Source organism: Squalius cephalus (genome assembly GCF_949319135.1).
Source record: "Squalius cephalus genome assembly, chromosome: 8".
In the NCBI taxonomy this organism is placed as follows: Eukaryota; Metazoa; Chordata; class Actinopteri; order Cypriniformes; family Leuciscidae; genus Squalius; species Squalius cephalus.
The window spans coordinates 19,514,927-19,536,613 of NC_137129.1; the positions used below are offsets into that span (position 1 = coordinate 19,514,927).

At 38.9% G+C, this 21,687-nt stretch overlaps 1 protein-coding gene across 4 annotated transcripts in view; it reads left to right on the forward strand.

Annotated features, from left to right (window-relative positions):
* ptprua (protein tyrosine phosphatase receptor type Ua) overlaps nucleotides 1-21,687 on the forward strand; it is a 582,203-nt gene that overhangs the window by 241,140 nt on the left and 319,376 nt on the right. The window lies entirely within an intron of this gene.

Genomic DNA, 21,687 nt, shown 5'->3' on the forward strand with positions numbered 1-21,687 from the left:
ACGCGGTATGTGGGCCAGATGAAAGTGTCAAGTGTGGGCCGGATCTGGGCCACAGCAACTTTGGTGTCTGGGCCAGATATGGGCCAGTTCTGCTTCATTTGTTTTGTTTATGGCTGACATGTGGCATTGCTATGGCTTAATTGTGGCCCAAATCTGGCAAACAAGAGCGGACCACCCATGTACCATCATTCCACGCGGTATGTGGGCCAGATGAAAATGATGGCACTTGGGCGGTCCGCTCCTGTTTGCCAGATTTGGGCCACAATTAAGCCATAGCAATGCCACATGTCAGCCATAAACAAAACAAATGAAGCAGAACTGGCACAAATCTGAGCCACAGTTCATTTTAATTCGGGCCCAGATTCGACACCTTGTATGTATACCTGAAATGATAGCACTTGGGTGGTCCACTCCTGTTTAACAGATCTGGGCCACAAGCAGGCCATTTGTTCAGCCACATATTAGCCAAGAATTAACTAAATAAGCCTTAAATGTGTGTTTTTGTGTGTGCATGCTGTGCCATTAAAACTTTGGGAAACTCAGTGACTGAATATCACTGACACTAAGTGAACTCTGCATCAACAATATCCAACATACAGAAAAGAGAAATGTAAAAATGGTCCCTCTTTATGTTAAGATAAGTTACAACAGATGATTCAAACACATTTCTGAAAACATTTGCATCATTTATTAATATTGCCAAAGAACAACCCAACCCACATTTTCAAAACTGGAAAGCAATCTAAACAAAAAAAACACCAACAATAAATAAACACAATATATGCATAGAAAGCATAGTAAAAACTAAATAAAAACAAAACATGTTTCCAGTAGCCTTGGTCATCCAAAAAAAAAAACAAAAAAAAAACAGACAACACAAGTTAACACACTACAAAAATTTAGCAAATTGATCCATCCAAAATTATAGAATTTGACCTCCTTGACTGGGCCCATCTGCATCATGGCAATCTTGCAAGCCTTTATTGGATACACAAATGAAAAAAAAAAAAAACTGTTGAATCAGTAACAGAACGCTGATAATACAATAGTGTTGAAGTACAAAACAAACACACACACAACTACTTAGAAGCCAAATTAAATAAAAAAGCCCTAAACAAAATATAATTAAAAAATAAAATAAATAAATACAAAACAAAAAAAGCAGGCACTGTAGTGAGAGATGCGTTCAGGAATTACCTGCATCTATACACCGTCTATTTACTAATAGTGAAGCTGCAAGTTTTAAAAACTTTAAAAACGTCTGTCTCTGTGCTTTAATCAAAGCAGCACATTAATATTGAATGGTGAATAAATGGACTGGAACTACCAGTGCATTAAACGGTTTGGTAACACTGTAAGGTCTTATTTGTTAACATTAGTTAATGTATTAACTAGTATTAACTAACATTAACTAGGCTACATTATGTATTAAGCTTTCTTAAAGTTACAGTCAATCATTGTTTGATCATGTTAGTTCACAGTGCATTAACTAATGTTAACAAATACAACTTTTGATTTTAGTAATGCATTAGTAAGCATCACAATTAGCATTAATTACGATTAATAAATACTAGGGGTGGAACGGTACACAGAAGTCATGGTTCGGTTCATACCTCGGTTCGGACATCACGGTTCGGTACGAGTTCTGTACAATGGAGGGAAAAGCAAAACAAAAATGTAGAGAGCAATTTTTTTTTCTTGTGCATGTCTGTAGGCTGTACCACCAAAGGAAAATAAGTGTCTTAAAGGAGAACTCCGGTCAATTTTAACATTGAGCTCATTTTTTTGTAAATTTGGAGTGCTGTCAGTACAGAGAACAACGACAAAAATCGGTGTTGCCTACACCGTGTTATCCTCTTTAAAATTTGCACCCTGTTGACTTCAATGGGGCAAGTTTTAAACCTGCTTTTAGCCTCTTAACATCCTTGATGTGTCATTACAAGTGCACCAGCCATGTGAGTGATTTTATTCAGAGTGAATTTATTCTCCACTGTTGCTTAGTTACTAGGGCTGTCACTTTACGTTCGAAAATCGATTGCACAATCGATCGGACCAACCAACACAAGTTTCGAAAACGAATAGGGAATCGATTTTAACGGTCTTTTCTCGGAACGCGTCCAGCTCGTCACGATACGCCCGCAGCGAACGCGCGTCACACAGCAACTCTGACAAACACACATTATACTTCTGCATAATGTTTCTATTTTTACTACAAAAATGTGAATTCTGCCGGTATTCAGACAGTCTCATGCATACAGATACAGATTCAGGCTACGGTCAACAATCGCCACGTAGGCAACATTTGTTTGACTTTTCTAACCGTAAACACAGCCATGTTGAAGACAGTAATGTTTTTCATTGATGTTATGGCAGTCCACTGTGCTTATTGCTTTTCGAGAATGTAGCACTCCTGTTTGTCATTGTGCACGAAACTTCACGCCAATAAATCAACAGGAATATTGCTGACTTGTGTGCGTCTCAAGCGCCCTCTTTACGTTCGTCCTAATGCCTGTTAGTTGTCCGTGGATTTGCCCATATTTGGCGTTTAAAATGGAAATGTCTTTAGACATGGAAAATCGATTTTACAATCGATTCAATGAACACATATGTCTCAAAAATCGAACAGGATTTTTTCACAAAAGTGACAGCCCTATTAGTTACCTATGATCACGCGTGTGAACTCGACAATCGACTACTGTGGACTTCGACCGAAAACAGGATGTAAATACAGGTATGTGCGCTGGCTGAATTAACATCACTTTTATTCATATCTTTCTCATCTACTGCAGTCAGATTCACCGCGTTCACTCTGAAGGAATCACTCACATTTTCTGTGCACTTGTAATGACACATCAAGGATGTTAAGAGGCTAAAAGCAGGTTTAATACTTGCCCCATTGAAGTCAACAGGGTGCAAATTTTAAAGAGGATAACACGGTGAAGGCAACACCGATTTTTGTCGTTGTTCTCTGTACTGACAGCACTCCAAATTTACAAAAAAATTAGCTCAATGTTAAAATTTACCGGAGTTCTCCTTTAAGCCTTGTATTTTTTTAAAAATGTTTTATTAATAAAGTAAAGGCATAGAACCAGTTTATTTGTAGTGCATTGACAATAGTTTTATATAATTAGTTTATTAATTAAATTAATAAAAAGACAAAAAGAACTTGAGATGTGTTTTGTAATTGTACCTGAATGAATTTAAAATAAATTTGCTACATTTCAGATCAATATATTTGTTTTCCTTAAAATTTTAATGAACACTAACTTTATTCTCATGTTAATTATACATAATTTATTTCTGTATAAAATAATACTACCATTAAAAACACATTTGATTTTCTTTTTTTAATCAATGTAGAATGTGTAACTTAAAAATAAACAGATTACTGCTCTGTTTATTTTTAGGACAAGAAATGAAAACCAATGCAATATGATGAATGTCCAAAAGATGGCACCCACAGACTGTTTTTAAATGGGGTTGGATAAATATTTTTTGCTTTTAAACAGTGTGTGTGTGCGTGTGAGAGAGAGAGAGAGAGAGAGAGAGAGAGAGAGAGAGAGAGAGAGAGAGATTTTGGTTGGGTGACAGTTGTAGGTTACAGTTTGACAAGAGTTTACAGTTTGACAAAAGCACAATGTTGTGTTTTATTGCGAGTGTACACAAATATAAGTAAACACTTTGCAGTTTGAATGATGTCCTGTATGAACAAAATGATGGAGTATGTTTTTATGTTTCCACTGTTCGATCGCGCCCACACCTCGATCTCTCTCTCACACACGCACGCACACAACATATTCCAGCATTGCAATCTTGACATCGCAGCCTGTTCATTATAGACACAGAGCTTCAGAGCTAAGGCGGAGCTACAGATTAGGTGTCCCTAAAGAACCCGCGTATCTAACAGTAGTTCCGCATTACATTAATTAATTTGCACGCAAGTTTTTTTTTTTTTAATACCGTGTATTTTCCGTGTATATTCATGCACCGAACCATGACGCCCGTACCATTTCGGTTCAATACGAATACATGTACCGTTCCACCCCTAATAAATAGAACAAGAATTGTTCATGCCACATGTTAACTAAAGTAGTTAACTAATGTTAACTTGTAAAGTGTTACAAATGGCTACACCTTGCAGCCAATCAGAATAAAGTATTCAGACAGACCATGGTATTATACACAATAGCAAAAACACAATGTAACTGACTTACTGGTGTCTTGGACCCTCCTCCGTTTTTCTTTCTCTTCTCCCTCCGTCTCGGTCACTTGCAAGATGAAGCCATTTTTTAATAAATGATTCGATCTCTTGATCGGTGGCCGCAGCTGTCAGTCTGTTGTTTCTGACAGTTCCTAAAAAAATATAACATTGTAAATGCAAGGATGGACTACACAACTTTTAAAATCTTAGGACCAATTAGGTAACACAAGCATTAGCGCATAGTAGTGCTGCACGATTAATCGTATCGCAATCGCAATCGCGATGTCAAGCCTACGCGATTATATGACGCAAAATGCTGCGATTTTATATTAAATAAACAAATTAGCGCTGTTAACGCACTTATTAATGCAAATGCTTTTAAACCATTCATGCGCGATAAGACATAAAAGAACGAGCTGCCTGTGAATGTCCTCCTGACACACAGATAGACGCGCGCCAGTATCAAGTTCTCTTTCGCGGTAGAACGTTCAACACACATGTATGCCAAAATGAACGCGCTGCCTGTGAATGTCCTGACTGTGACAGACAGAAAGACTCGCGCTAATATCGTGCGTGCGCACAAAACCTATGGCACAAAACAGCATGACAGAATACAGTTCTCTTTCGAGCTTGAACGAACAATAACACACACAATTATGCAAAAATGTCTTTTTGTCGAGTGTCTTCATAACATAAGAGTAGTCTTATGATGAACATGAAGAGTTGTGATGACTCGTGAAAGAATGAGGCGCGTGTGAGATCCGCGTCTCTGACAGCGGCTGGTCTTAAAGGGACAGTACAGTAGCCACTAATGTCGCTAAAGTTATTCTTTTTTATTTTTTTATTTTTCTATTTTTTTATTTTTTATTATTATTTTTCTTTACCCCTGACATGTATGGTTATATGTACTCTTGTATGTAAATTATGTTTTGTTCTTGTTAAAATGCAATAATAAAAAAAAAAATCTGTCGCTAAAGTTAATCAAAGAACAAAGGGAACAGAGAAAAACACTCACTGCTCTTGACTAAAGAACTTTTTTCTTTAGGCTGATTATCACTAATCTGTGTGTGCATTTATTTTCCTTGAGAACCAAACAAGTTGACTCATGAAACCATTTGTTTATTATATCGCATATCGCAATCGTAATCGCAATATTGACCTCAATTATCGCAATATGACATTTTCCCCAAATCGTGCAGCCCTAGCGCATAGTTAATGCATAGTTAGCCAGCGCCAATGTAAAGAACATTTTGGCCATGGCCAAGGACACTCTTTGCTTCCAGATGTCCAAAAGGAACAAGTTTGATGCCTGCTAGGAAGATCGGACTGCGTCAAAAAATGGAAATCACATTATGAAATAAATGTTTATCTCCAAAACACATTGGCCACAATTATTGGCACCTCTAGATTTTGTTTACGAGTAAAATATCTCAGAAGTATATTCCCATTAATATTGATCTTTTTTAGCACACCAGGGTGACTAGAAGTGCCTCTAAGAAAATAGCTAAAGAATTGAAAATCCCCATTTTTACCATCAGGGCAATAATTAAGAAGTTATAATCAACTAATGATGTTACGAATCTGCCTGGAAGAGGACGTGTGTCTATATTGTCTTAATGGACGGTGAGGAGGAGAGTTTGAGTGGCCAAAGACTCTTCAAGGATCACAGATGGAGAATTGCAGAGATTAGTTGAGTCTTGGGGTCAGAAAGCCTAAAAAAAAAAAAATTAAACAACCCCTACATCCCACATGTTGTTTGGGAGGGTTTCAAGAAAAATCCTCCTCGCTCCGCTAAAATTAAACTCCAGCATATTCAGTTGTCAGACATGACTGGAACTTCAAAAGGGACCGTATTCTATGGTCAGATGAAACAAAAAAAGGGGCTTTTTGGCAGCAAATGCACTAGATGTGTTTTAAACTGTAGGCTATTTTATTCCCACCAGCAGTTTTCTGTAGCAAATCACATTGACACATGTTATTAAGGTGAAAACATCCTGACTCAAAACAGTAAATGACAAAAAAAAAAAAAAAAAAAAACATAAAGCAGCCACCTAACGTTAATTTTATAATTAGTCTACTAGGGTATAATAAAAATGTGAAATACATAGAGGAATAGCCTAATACCTGAACCAACTTTTAAATAGTCTACCTGAACCCAAAACATCTATTATTGTTACTTTGTAATCATCTCATAAAAGCTTTTATTGTAAGAAAAAGCATGTAGTTTTTTTTTAATTTGTGCATTATTCCTAGGGTTAATGAAACATTGCTGTCACAAAGTAATACAACTAGTGCAGTATTATGTCCAATGTATATAAACATGAATGTCAAATTACACTATAATATATATTTATCTTGTCATTGTTGTGCCAAAATAAGACACGAGATAATACTTTAACCGTGCAGAACTGACTAAAGGTTGGGAGAGTGATAGGGAGCAACATAAGCAAATCTAAATGTAACGTTAATGGCGCGCCGAGCAATCGATACTTGTTCATTTCGCATTCGTGACAACCAATCTAGCTTAGAGTTGAACTGCCAAAATAATGTAACTTCGAATAGAAATGATTCCATCGACTCTATATAACACAACATGCAGACTCCAACTTGATATAACGAAGCAATCGCTAACAAAAAGAAACATTTATCTATTATGTCTTACCTTGACTTTTTGCAGTACCGGTATCCGTCCTCCTGACAATCCTCTGACGTTTTGGTTTTGAGCGCCTTTTTCGCGCTTTCCGGCATCGTTTAAATTTAAAGGGCCGTGAACTGGAAAATCGTCCGTTAGATTTTTTTTCTTCACAGACAACTGCAAATGCAGTAAATATTATATTTAAACATAATAGATCTCTAATCAGCAAAAAAGTGGGAACATTTTGTCATGAATACAGGGCTTTGAAAAAGTATTCAAGAAAAAATATCAAAATAATATTTTCTCATAGCAGGTTCTGCTGATTTGTCATCTTCATTTAATTGTATTTCATCACTTATAGTGTCAATTAGTATTATCATTTTTTAATATTTAATAAAGATTGTTTATAGCCTAAAGATGACAGTTGTATAAATGTAAATTTATATTTAGCCAGAAATGTAAGAAAAATGTAAGGTTTATTTAGAATAAAATATTATATATATATATATATATATATATATATATATATATATATATATATATATATATATATATATATATATATAAAAAATTATAATACTAATTGACACTATAAGTGATGAAATACAATTAAATGAAGATATATATATATTATATATATATATATATATATATATATATATATATATATATATATATATATATATAAATGAAATACAATTAAATGAAGATTAAGATATATATAAAATATTTTACATATTTAAGTATTTTAAGGGAGTTTAAAATATTACCCTTTGTGGGGTCACTTTGACACACCTAGGAACAGTGAATCACAACCTCAATGTCCCCTTATATTCTCCACAACAAATCCTGTACATTTGTTATAAAAATAGCCAAATAATAGTTTTGTCATAATTTTAAGTCATCTTGAGGCCCCAGTGGAAGTTTGTCCAGGTCTGCTCTAGAAGTTAGATGACACTGCTAGCAAGATAAGCAAGGTTACACCGAGTAGGCTACAACATGTTCCTGGCTCAACATCTTTGTTGATCCTGGAACAGCATTCGACCAATTAGATTTGAAGTTTGCAGTTATGTCAAGTTTAGGCTTACAACCATGCTTTTAGATCAATGTTATTATCATTACCCTCTGATTGTAGGTTTAGGGTTAGGGTTAGGACAATTTTTATGGACAGGAATGTTATTGCTACAAAATGTTACATGTTACATGTATGTTACAACAAAATATATTGATACAGGAGCATGTACTTGGCAAAATCATTGTGCCCCAAGCTTTGCACAAACAGCAACTAAAGTATCTTCTTGCACATCCCAAAACCATAAAAAGTCTTCATAACTTTGAACCTAGACACTTGAACTTTTCTAGACACTCTACCTACAATACATATGTTAGCAATAGCATATATGTCATAGATGTAAGTACATGTAGCCTCACATCCAGCCTAAGGCCCCGTCCACACTACTGCGTTTTCGTTTAAAAACGGAGACCTTTTGCTCCGTTTGCACCTCCCGTCCACACTAAAACGGCAAAAACGGAGACCCAAAACGGAGAAGTTTAGAAACGCTGCCGACCCGTTTTTCGTTTTGAATCTCCGGAGTGTGTTTTAGTGTGGACGGGTCAAAACGGAGGACTTTAGAAACGATGACGTAGTAGATGCTCATGCTCGGCTCTATGATTGGGTGTCGTCAGTCATGGCGTATATCTTTGCTAGCAGCTGTTGTCCAAGTAAATCCTGCATTTTACAATGATATAACTGCCTACATGCGCCGGAGGCAAGCTATTATTCGAGCGATCTGTGACAATTCCCTTGTGCAGCGGCGGCATCGACCGTACATGGAGCGTCGGTTTTGGGTTAACCCGGGAAGAACGCTTGGTATGGTGGGATCATTTTATCAATGAAGTTGTGTTTACACCGGCACGCGCATGCCCAGTGTTGGTGAATGGTCACGTGATCCGCGTTTTCAGTCGTTTTAATGTGGACGGAGACCAATTCTAAAATACGCAGCTAAAACGCTGGTGTGGACGGAGATCGTATTCGTTTTAATTCTCCGTTTTTAAACGAAAATGCAGTAGTGTGGACGGGGCATAAGTGTCTGCTCCATCCATACCAAAAAAGTATTGTTAAATGTTGTTAAATTAAAAAAAAAAATGTTCAGGCCATTACAGTTTCAAACTTTGTCCCTTTTAAGCTAAATTAGCCATTTTCAGAAGTGTTGCATCCAATCCAGAACTGGACTTACCAAGTAGGTTTTAATTTTTGGGAAACACAAAGAATATTTGCCACGTTGATATGCCGTATATATTTCCCAAACGTGGCCCAAAATGTAATTAATTATTTGGGCAATATTTGCCATGTCATATGTGGGCCACTTTTGCCTCACATCCAGATGAGATAGTGCTCACTGAGCCATATCTTTGCCAAAACTGAACCAGATATGTTTTAAGATAAATGGGTCACATTTGCAGCATTATATGTGGGCCACTTTTGGCTCACACCCAGATGAGCTAGTGCTCACAGAGCCATATCTTTGCCAAATCTGGCCCAGATATGTTTTAAGAAAACTGGGCCACATTTGCTGAAACATATGTGGGCCATTTTTGGTTTACATCCAGATCAGTCATTGTCGATTGTGCCACGTTTTTGCCATAGGTGGCCCACATTTGGCTTGTGATATATGGGCCACATTCATTATTTATCATATGGGCCACTTTTGGCTCACATCCATATGAGCCAGTGCTACTGAACCATATCTTAGCCCAAACTGGCCCAGATATGTTTTAAGATAACTGGGCCACATTTGGAGCATCATATGTGGGCCACTTTTGGCTCAAATCCAGATGAGCCAGTGCTCACTGAGCCATATCTTTGCCCAAACTGGCCCAGATATGTTTTAAGATAACTGGGCCACATTTGGATCATCATATGTGGGCCACTTTTGGCTCACACCCAGATGAGCCAGTGCTCACTAAGCCATATCTTTGCCAAAACTGGCCCAGATGTGTTTTAAGATAACTGGGCCACATTTGGAGCATCATATGTGGGCCACTTTTGGCTCAAATCCAGATGAGCCAGTGCTCACTGAGCCATATCTTTGCCCAAACTGGCCCAGATATGTTTTAAGATAACTGGGCCACATTTGGATCATCATATGTGGGCCACTTTTGGCTCACACCCAGATGAGCCAGTGCTCACTAAGCCATATCTTTGCCAAAACTGGCCCAGATGTGTTTTAAGATAACTGGGCCACATTTAGATCATCATATGTGGGCCACTTTTGGCTCACACCCAGATGAGCAAGTGCTCACTGAGCCATATCTTCGCCAAAACTGGCCCAGATGTGTTTTAAGATCACTGGGCCACATTTGCAGTATTATATCTGGGCCACTTTTGGCTCACACCCAGATGAGCCAGTGCTCGCTGAGCCATATCTTTGCCCAAACTGGCCCAGATGTGTTTTAAGATCACTGGGCCACATTTGCAGCATTATATGTGGGCCACTTTTGGCTCACACCCAGATGAGCCAGTGCTCACTGAGCCATATCTTTGCCCAAACTGGCCCAGATGTGTTTTAAGATAACTGGGCCACATTTGGAGGATCAAATGTGGGCCACTTTTGGCTCACACCCAGATGAGCCAGTGTTCACTGAGCCATATCATTGCCAAAACCGGCCCACATATGTTTTAAGATAACTGGGCCACATTTGCAGCATTATATGTGGGCCACTTTTGGCTCACACCCAGATGAGCCAGTGCTCACTGAGCCATATCTTTGCCCAAACTGGCCCAGATGTGTTTTAAGATAACTGGGCCACATTTGGAGGATCAAATGTGGGCCACTTTTGGCTCACACCCAGATGAGCCAGTGTTCACTAAACCATATCATTGCCCAAACTGGCCCAGATGTGTTTTAAGATAACTGGGCCACATTTGGAGGATCAAATGTAGGCCACTTTTGGCTCACACCCAGATGAGCAAGTGCTCACTGAGCCATATCATTGCCAAAACTGGCCCAGATGTGTTTTAAGATAACTGGGCCACATTTGCAGCATTATATGTGGGCCACTTTTGGCTCACACCCAGATGAGCCAGTGCTCACTGAGCCATATCTTTGCCCAAACTGGCCCAGATGTGTTTTAAGATAACTGGGCCACATTTGGAGGATCAAATGTGGGCCACTTTTGGCTCACACCCAGATGAGCCAGTGTTCACTGAGCCATATCTTTGCCAAAACTGGCCCAGATATGTTTTAAGATAACTGGGCCACATTTGCAGCATTATATGTGGGCCACTTTTGGCTCACACCCAGATGAGCAAGTGCTCACTGAGCCATATCTTTGCCCAAACTGGCCCAGATGTGTTTTAAGATAACTGGGCCACATTTGCAGCACTATATGTGGGCCACTTTTGGCTCACACCCAGATGAGCCAGTGCTCACTGAGCCATATCTTTGCCAAAACTGGCTCAGATGTGTTTTAAGATAACTGGGCCACATTTGCAGCATTATATGTGGGCCACTTTTGGCTCACATCCAGATGAGACAGTGCCACTGAGCCATATCTTTGCCAAAACTGGCCCAGATGTGTTTTAAGATAACTGGGCCACATTTGCTGAAACATATGTAGGCCACTTTTGGCTCACACCCAAATGAGCCAGTGCTCACTGAGCCATATCATTGCCAAAACTGGCCCAGATGTGTTTTAAGATAACTGGGCCACATTTGGAGCATCAAATGTGGGCCACTTTTGGCTCACACCCAGATGAGCCAGTGCTCACTGAACCATATCTTTGCCCAAACTGGCCCAGATGTGTTTTAAGATAACTGGGCCACATTTGGAGCATCAAATGTGGGCCACTTTTGGCTCACACCCAGATGAGCCAGTGCTCACTGAGCCATATCTTTGCCAAAACTGGCCCAGATATGTTTTAAGATAACTGGGCCACATTTTCAGCATCATATGTGGGCCACTTTTGGCTCACATCCAGATGAGACAGTGCCATTGAGCCATATCTTTGCCAAAACTGGCCCAGATGTGTTTTAAAATAACTGGGCCACATTTGCAGCAGCATATGTGGGCCACTTTTGGCTCACATCCAGATGAGACAGTGCCACTGAGCCATATCTTTGCCAAAACTGGCCCAGATATGGTTTAAGATAACTGGGCCACATTTGAAGCATCATATGTGGGCCACTTTTGGCTCACATCCAGATGAGACAGTGCCACTGAGCCATATATTTGCCAAAACTGGCCCAAATGTGTTTTAAGATAACTGGGCCACATTTGCAGCATTATATGTGGGCCACTTTTGGCTCACATCCAGATGAGACAGTGCCACTGTGCCATATCTTTGCCAAAACTGGCCCAGATATGTTTTAAGAAAACTGGGCCACATTTGCTGAAACATATGTGGGCCATTTTTGGTTTACATCCAGATTAGTCATTGTCGATTGTGCCACGGTTTTGCCATAGGTGGCCCACATTTGGTTTGTGATATTTGGGCCATATTCATTGTTTATCATATGGGCCACTTTAGGCTCACATTCAGATTACACATTCCCATGAGTGCCGCATCTTTGCCTAAAAAGGCCCACATGTGATTTAACATATTTGGGCCATATTTGCCATTTTACATGTGGGCCACTTCAGGCTCAGACACATTTGGTCCGGGCCATAAGTAGGCCAGCAGTGCCGCATCATTGCCTGAAGTGGCCCACATCCGTCTGCTATCTGGGATGAGCCCATCATCAACATAGAAATTCTTTTTGATGAAACTGGCTGCTGCAGGATACTCTTTCATTTTGACATGCAAGGTACTTCATTCCATAATTTGCGCAGCCAGGTGAGGATGCTGCCCCGAAAAGATGGACTTTCATGCGATACTCCTTTGGCTCTAAATTTGTATCGCCATTTTCCCACCACAGGAACCGCAAGTAATCTCTGTCTTCCTGGCTCACATGGAATCTGTGAAACATCCTTTCTACATCACAAATAACTGTGACTGGATGTTTGCGAAACCTGCAGAGTACCCCTGTAAGCCCATTAGTGAGATCAGGTCCAGTTAGCAAGTGATCATTTAAAGCGGTGCCATCATACTTGGCAGAGCAGTCGAACACAACTCTAATTTTCTCTGGCTTTCTAGGGTGGTACACCCCTTGGTGAGGAATATACCAGACGTTTCCTGCCTTGGGTTGATGTTCAGCTCTCTCCGCATCACCATCATTGAAGACACTTTCCATAAACTTAACATAATCACTCTTGAATTTGGGGTTTTTCTCAAATTTTCCTTTCAAACGTTTCAGCCGCACAAGAGCCAGCCGCTTATTTTCTGGTAATTGTGGGCGTGTCTTGAAGGGAAGTGGCATCTCCAGGTGTCCCTCTGTATTCTGATGAATTTTTTCGTTCAGTAATTGCATGAACTGTATATCGTCTTGCGATATGCTCTTTTCCTTTGGGTTTGTATCTTTAAAGTCTGATTCAAGGGCTCTGATGACAGCAACAGGAGTCAGTACTGGAAGTTCCTTAACAGATACACGATGACACAGACCAGTGACTTCTCTCGATTTTACAACCTGTGGTGAACTACCAACAATACTCCAACCCAGGTCAGTCCTGATGGCATACGGCTCATTATCACCACCTGTGATGACTTGTCGAGGTGCTAAAGCTCTTGAGCAGTCGTAACCAATCAGAAGTCCAACCTTACAATCCAACAGCTCTGGTATTTCCTGTGCTATTTTATTCAGATGTATCCACCTTCTTGCGGTTTCAGAGGTAGGAATGTGGGAACGTTCAAGTGGGATAAAATCTCTGGTATAGGACGGTGGCAAATTAATTAAGCCATGAGAGGAAAACCCTCTAACTCTGAGTCCACTAACTCTTTCACTTTGAACGACAGAATCCTTTCCCATCATTGTAGTAAGCTTTAACTTGACAGGCTCTGAAACTACCCCCATCCTCTCACACACTTCTTGGTCTACAAAGGTGTTGCTACTCTGGGTATCTTGTAGGGCATAAACTAAGGTCTCTCTTTCAGGATTGTCAATTGAAGAAATCCATACAGGCACTATCATTGATGTGCTCCCACCGTTACTACTGTCTACACAACAGCAAAGGGAAGATGTGTTTTCTTCTGTTTGCATAACATGAGAAAGTGCTGCAGAAGACGGACGGTCTTCATGAAGTGGTGTTGGATGATGTTTCTTGCATATACTACAAGTAGCTTTACTCTTGCAATCCTTTGAATTGTGCCCTTTCTTAAGACAGCCAAAGCACAGGTTATTGTCAAATATGAACTTTCTCTTGTCCTCCACAGACTTACTGGCAAACGTTTGGCATTTGTGTATGGAGTGACTTTCCCCACAACACCTGCATGTGACTAGGTATGAACATAAAGGCGCTGCGCTTACTTTATTGGGTCTGTTTGGAACCACTGAGTTGCTTCTCTCAACACTGTATGTTTTCGGCACTGTACTTGGTTTGTCTGATGCTTTCACATTTGTGATGAATGCATTAGCCTTTGAGCGCTTAACTTCTCTAGATGGACGTTCTTCAGAAAGCTTCAAGGCGTGAAAGGATGTTACAGGGTTGCAGGCTATTTCTGCTTCTTGTGCCAGAAATTCAGCAAACTCCTTGAAATTAGGGTATTCCTCTGTTTGTCTCAACTGCATTGTAACATGGCGATTCCAACGAGACGTCACCCAATCAGGGAGTTTTTGTAGCATTTTTCGGTTCTCTTCACAGTCATTTAACACCTGAAGCCCTTTGATGTGTGGCATGGCACTGCTGCAGGCAGTCAGAAAGTCACTTAACTCTCTCAGTTTAACTGATTCTCTTGAACCAATCTTTGGCCAGTTATTCAGTTTTTCTCTAAAAGCTCGCTGAATTACAAATGAATGGCCGTACCGAGAATTCAAAGCTTCCCATGCTTGATCATAGGCTTTATCGTCCTTTCTATAGAAGCTTCCTTCCAATACAGATCGTGCCTCACCACTGACATATTTTTGTAGATAGAACAACTTATCAGCTGAATTTGTGCATCGCTGTTCTATCAATGCCTTGAAACTTGTTCTCCACTCTAAGAACTTAAGTGGGTCCCCTGAGAAAACTGAGGGCTCAGGTGCTGGAAGTCTGCTGAGAACCATTGTGTCATGTATGGCTTGTACTACTGAGGCTTCCCTATCAGAATGGGTTATTTGTTCCTCTTTAATTTCCTTAAAAGATACTGGAGGACAATTAACTACCTCACTGCGTGCTATTCTACTTTTGTTATTAGATTCACCGGAGTCAGCTTCAGAGTATGCTTTGAGCTTTGCAGCTATTACTTGAAGATCACGCTCATTTTCCAATCTTTTAAGTTCTTGTCTTTGAGCAGCAATAGCCTCCTCCATCTTTATCTCTGCCTGCTTTGCAGCCAACTGTGCGGCAAACTCTGCTCTTTTTGCGGAGATGCTTTGCTGTTCTGATGAGCAGCTTGAACGGTGACTACGAATTGTAGACTTGGAGCTTGTAGCTGAAAATATTGACTTAGCATACTCTTTGTCAAGCACCATACGAATTCTTGCATCTTCTGCACTAGCATCAAATTCCTCCTGCCCCACTTCACTCATGCGTACTTTCATCAGCCCCATCAAATCTGTTGTTACTGCTGTACAGGAATCAATTTTTCTTCTAATCTCAGTTGAAGGTACTGATTGAGATCGTATAAGTTCATATGCATTTTTCACTTGAGTTTCCAGCCCTTCAACACTGTCCATCATGTCACCCAAGTCTTGGTCAGAGCACTCATCCTTAAGTTTAGTACGGGTAGTTCTTACTTGTTCTTTCCAGCTTTCATACAACTTGATGAATTTACTCTCCTTCTGAGAAACTTCTTGCTGCTTAAGCTCTTGCATTTTTGGAGTTAATTTTCTCTCTCGTGAAGATTTCCTGGGTTCATCTCTTCTTGAAGTGGAAGCAGTAGGTTTTGCTATTTGAAGTATTTTAGCATGAATATCAGCTATGAGTGACTCTAATCTTTCCCTTTCAGCATCATCAGTTTGAAATTTTAACTGTTCAGTTAAGCTAGTCAACTCTGCCTGAAGGGACTCAGTTTGTTCACTTGATTCATCATATTGTGATTTTTCTCCACAAACCGACATTGCAAAGGTTTTTAGCAAAGTACTTTAGTGTTACTTAACTACTACTCTCAGATCAAAAACCTTGTAACTATTCACCACTACATCAATTATAAGGCATACACCAATTAGGCTGTAAAATCAAACAATATATACAAATAATTTTCCTTTACTTTTATCTTCTTCTCTTGATGTCCATAAAGATGTAAAAACAGCACAGTCTAACCTGCAGTTAATTGCAGAGCAGCACTCTTCTGCTTGTAACAGTGATGAATTAAACAAAACGTTCTCTGAAGCCTGCAGAAAGGATACTCGCGAAGCTGTAGTCTACGCGATTAAATGTCGCCCTCTACTGGTCGGGTCGCGGTACTTCCCTGACGGTGATAACTGCGTGCATAGCGGCAAGCCTCGTCTCTGACGCCTTCTCTCTCCACGCGATAGTCCCGCGATCGTGCTTTCTCTTCGTATTCGACGTCTCTTCTATACGCGATGCGCCCGCGATCTCATTTCCTCTTCTCATCCAGCCGATGCCGATCCACTCTTTAAGCTGTCGACTGTAATGGCGTCACGTTTTCACTATAGCTGCATTGGTCTGATGAAATGAAGGCCACGCTTCATACAGATGTCTTTGTTGTTTATTTTGTATCTCTCTCTTCAGTAAACACTGTAGACACCGTGAAAACTACAAGAAATAAAAAACATATAATCAAAATATGCATTTCTTAGTCCTTAACAAGTCTCTCGAGCCAATGTCCGTTGAAATACATGTGAATGTTGCAACAGAAATATAACAAGTACAATGAACATCACGAATAGCACATCACATTAAACAACACTATAAATATGCTGAAATAAATGCAAATTACCGTGTGCGCCTCTCAAACCATGCAGATCAGGCAATTCCTTCTCAGATTACATCGCTTCTCTGCATCCATATTCACGCAGACCCGTTCCAAACTAAACTGGGTCATGTGACATCACGTTTTCTACGTAAATCTTAAAGAACCCCTAACTTTAAAGACCTCAAAGGGCTTACATTATAAATATGGGGTTCTGAATAACGCAATTGTTTCAAATTGAATGAACTCAAATTGACATTAATTTATAACAAAAACATAAATACACATATCAACAAAAAACATGTCCTTTGACAGTTACACCTTGTAACATAAATCTGTGCTGCGACGGATCACAGGTAATGAATAGTTTTAAAGGCACAATTTTTTAAGCTATATAAAAAAAAGGACACTGTAAATTGTAGTTATTTTTAATTGCTTTTACTTTGTACACATTGTAACGTTAGCCTAATCTGATTATGCTGGGATAGCCGATTCCAAGGGTGACGTTTACCTCCTGACATCTGTCCTGTAGTTTTATTCATTTTAGATAGAGATGCACCGATTACAATTTTCTGGGCCGATTCCGATTTCCGATTTTTCATTAAGTTTGACCTGCCGATACCGATTTTAGCCGATTCCGATTTAATTTTTTCTAACCACTTTACAGCACACACAAATATTTATTTTATATCTTTTCTGTAATAGAACATTTTACAATTTGCATATACATATTGTTTTGAACAGATAAACGCTATACAATAGAACTATATAAATTACTCCAGGTGTGGGTAATTCACACACATCTAAAGTGCAGTGTTATGGAAGAACCATTTCCTTTTCACATTCAATATCCAATAATTTTTTTATATATGTATTTAGCAAACTAAACGTCTGTATGAAAACAGGGAATGGCAATAAAATAATATATAAATAAAAAATAAAATAAATATAGCCTTGCAGTATAAAGATATTTCTCAAAGCACACACACACAGGCCTATTGCAATCACTTGTACAAACTGAATAATAAAAAGTTTAAATGGGTACATTTTCTATAAATATTAGTCTTCGTTTTTCTTTTCTGACGTAGCCTATTCCAGTTCTTGTTAAAACACGCAAATTCTGTGCATTTTGGGCACTTTTTTTGTGAAACCCTATTTAGGCTATTTTGTGCATCAAAAGTGTGCTTTCCCTTTAATTGAGCGTGAGCAGTGCAGCAAATAGACTCGGCGCCGAAACACGCGCTTCACTGCTCGTGACGCTCCTGCTTGACGCTCACGCGCTGCTCCTGCTCCCGTTGTGAATGAATGCACTCATTGATTAACATGCACGGCGAAAAAAAATACGCGCTTGCGGTCTGAACGGACGTAATTCATGAGGTTTTTTACATGTGTGTTCCGTGTGCACGTGTGATGCTGATGTTGCGCGATGTTGATCATGCGGCGCCCGAGTGCATTTGACCGGCATAAAATCGGCATTTGTCAGACTGACCGGCCGGTCGCCGGTCACGGCCGATCACGTGAAAATCAGCCAATTCCGGTCACCAGCCGATCAATCGGTGCATCTCTAATTTTAGACGTATTGTTTATTATTGTCATGGACGAAGTGATAACTGGAAGCCATGTTAATCTTGGAATAATACGGCCACCGTAGGAGTTAAAACGCCCTCGGAATTGAGAGGAACAGAAACTAATATTCACTGGGTAGTCATATACAATTTCACCGCTAGATGGGGGTAAAAATCACACAGTGTAGCTTTAAATAAAGATTAAGATATAGTCACATATATTCAATTTGTAAAGACAATATTTTTTTACTGCATTAAGGCAAGACGCTACAGGCAAACCTTTTTTTTCCCTCCCCGTTCAGTTTTTATATTCTGGGCTAACTTGCTTCCAAAACATGTCTTTTAGTTGAAAGAAAACATACTGTTACGACTGCTCCGAGACACGAAGGTTGAGAATCCAAATGCAGCTTTATTAAGGGGTAATCCAAAGACGAAATCCAATAAACAGGCAAAGGGTCAAAACACAAGTAGACAGTCCAAACAAACAAACAAAACAAAACAGGCAGGGGTCAGAGGCAAGAGTTGGGGTTTTTTTTTTTCTGAATGTTAACATTATTTTCCGATTTATGGATTTATAAAAGTTATCCAAACGTCTCCCTATAAAAAACTGTATCTCTAATATGTCAACTAAATGAAGAAAGAAAAAAAGATTTTTGAACCTGGCTTAATCCAGTGTTTATGTTCTGGAAATGTGCAAATTAGTGAATATTTAATTATATTAGGTTATATTAGAGTGCATCATTTTGCATATGTAAACATAAGGTTTCAGTTCCAAAAAAACAATTGTGTTAATGCACTGTGATTAATCAACTGGGAAAGGACGGTGATATATTTTTCTATTGATGATTTTGGTCCAACAATTTTGTTGAAATTATATAAAACATGTTTTTAAGCATAAGAAACCAACATGAATACACTTCTAAGAATTTGGTTAACAGAAATAAAAAGAGAAGGAATATGGATTATGGGAGGATTCTATTAAGCAGTTTCAGATTCACTGATCAGTGGCCAGATTTAGGATGTCGGTGAACTATAGAGACAATGTGACAAAAACAGGCCATTGTGTTTACCCAGATTCCTGTGCTCTTGCCAAAGGCAGCACTGTGAGGTTTTTGCTCAGATACCACAGTTCCAGAACTAGAGCGAAATTATGCCGCTGGAATCACAACCAGGCTTGTCTGTCCTACATTTCCCTTGTTTGCTTTACGGATATTTTTTAAATAGGCTAGACAGTGGCTAGTCTGAATGTCTGAACAACTATTCAGCCTCAAATAAAAGTTCAGGTTCATTTCAACAAGACACCAATCGTTTCTTGAAGACCTTTCACAAAGGAGGTGTTCTTCCATTCAAAAACAGAAGTACAGAGGTCAATTGGAATGTAAAGTAATTTGAGATGTTTTAAAAAGTTTTACCTTGATCACGTCAAGAGATGATGGAAACAACAGTAAGATGGTCAACATTGTCATTAAAAAATATGTAGATGAAAACGCTGAATTGATGGCTGTAGTGTCTTTGTTAAAGAGAATGCATTTAGTGCAACTTCTCAGGGAGTGTTTCATGGTAACAGTCCGACAGTTACTTTCTCTACAATTTTCTTCAGAAAAATCATATTATCCATTATGGAGAAGCAAAAATGTATTCACACAAATATTCTGTGCATCCTGTTCCAGTTTGATTGTCTTTTTTTATTTTTAAGTTATTTATATTTTTGGCCTTTTTTATACCTTTATAGGATAGTGTAGAGACCAAACAGAGAGGGGAGTGGGATCGATATCTAACTCGGGTCACTGGAGGCGCAGTTGCACTATATGGCTCTGATGAAATGGTCCGAATGTCCCTTAAATTACAATTTTTGCAATGTTCATTTTTCAAACAAATGGGTTTCGATTTCAAAATAATGAAATTTAAAATCATTTTAAAAAGTCATTATCTAGTTAAATATATTTCTAAAATCTAAATACTAATTAACTTTTTTTTTCATTAAGTTTAAATTTAATCAAACTATTTTTATAATTTTACCAACCGAACAAGCCCATGTAAAAAAAAAGAAAAAAGAAAAAAGAAAAAAAAAGAAAAAAGGTTTATCACAACACCATGTGATTACAATAATATGATGTTATTTTCTTCTGTGTTGGACATTTTGAACACATTGTAAGTATCCTCTCAATTTTTCCAAAATATTATCTACAATAACAAGACGTGTGGGGTACATTGTTATGGTTTGCAATATTTTTGTGATTTCAATTCAAATTGGACCATCCAACCTATCTCTCTCCGGCACATTGTTTACAGAATGTCTTGTTATATTGGAGCTTGAAGTTCTGTGTCGGCAGTGCGAAAACACTCGCAAGAAGAGGAACAAAGATTTACTCTCCGCTGAAAATTGCAGCCATTTTGTTTGTTTGGTACTAGACTTAATAGTCATTCTTAAAATCAATGTTATTTTACTCTTATATTCAATAACAGGGAATGCATCAGTGCAACCAATACACTCACACGGTATCACAGCAATAAAAATGGCAGTTAAGCCACCTACATCTTGCTTCAAATTATAAGTTACCTATTAAACAGACAGTAAAACACCACAGCTCTGGCCTCGCAGCTCACTCAGACAGAACAAACTGAGATTTCATTGTATCCATTCACATCTGGCTTTTTTAAGTCGTTGCCATAAGAAAGCCATCATTAAACTGCATGAACTTCAGATATTAGTGGCATGTTAGTAGACTGATGCAATTATAGATGAGCTGGAAGGCCACTGAAAAGACACATTGTGTGAATGCAAACAAAGGACTTTTCAAGAACCCATCTTTAGGTAAAAGCTATAGAATTTTTGGTAACACTTTATTTTACAGTGTACACTGTAACACAGACACTTTAAAATAAGTGTAACCGAATTTTCTTTAGATGGTGGTTTAAGCATTCAACGGTTGGAGACTTTTCATTATTATACTAAAAATATAAGGCTTATAGGAATTGAACGTCTACCTCCTGTCTGGCCGTCTCTTTTGTTTTGCATTGGTCGCGTTGCATTCGCTCAGATTCACTCTGATGGAAAATTAAGCTGGCAGCGCTTGTATTTTCAGCTAAGTGTCTGGAATAGGTGAAGTGCAGTCATGTTATGGCACCGGTGCTCTTGATAACATAGCGAGTAATGATTTGATGCTGAGCTGACAAGCACAGGCAGATAAGAACAAATGAGGCATTCCGTGGGCATGAAGACAAAACATGACGCTTAGAGATAAGTGATATGAATGGACTGTATAACAACTGGGGAAACGGTATAAATCATTTTTATTTTGCACCTTATTGAAAGATTGCGAGGGCCAAAAAGATT